This window comes from Triturus cristatus, chromosome 1_1 (genome assembly GCF_964204655.1).
Source record: "Triturus cristatus chromosome 1_1, aTriCri1.1, whole genome shotgun sequence".
Lineage (NCBI taxonomy): Eukaryota > Metazoa > Chordata > Amphibia > Caudata > Salamandridae > Triturus > Triturus cristatus.
Window position 1 is genome coordinate 15,593,843 of NC_140579.1, and position 382 is coordinate 15,594,224.

Genomic DNA, 382 nt, shown 5'->3' on the forward strand with positions numbered 1-382 from the left:
CGACCCTCAGACAGGCATAGCCCCGGGAGGAACCCTGGGCCGCAAGGTGCGTTCGAAGTGTCGATGATCAATGTGTCCTGCAATTCACACTAATTCTCGCAGCTAGCTGCGTTCTTCATCGACGTGCGAGCCGAGTGATCCACCGCCAAGAGTCACAGGCAACTTTTCAAAAACGTTCACCCACCTGCGGGCGCAGGAGAGGCGGGAGGAAGGCGACGCCGTCCATCCGTCGCCCGCGCGGCGACACGGCACGGGTGCCCCGTTCAAGTCTTCCCCTCTGGGAGTCAGACAGCACCGTCGTGGGGGGAAAAACATTGCCAGGCGCTCGGCCCGAGGGCCCGCCCCCACCCACTCGGGGGCGAGGGAGGGGGCTCCCGGAGAG

General features: G+C 64.9%; 1 non-coding gene across 1 annotated transcript; it reads right to left on the reverse strand.

Moving 5' to 3' along the window:
• Positions 1-154, reverse strand: LOC146869139 (5.8S ribosomal RNA). The gene has a single exon (XR_014959736.1). It is a non-coding gene; the product is annotated as a 5.8S ribosomal RNA (ribosomal RNA).
• Between the last annotated feature and the right edge of the window lie 228 nt (positions 155-382).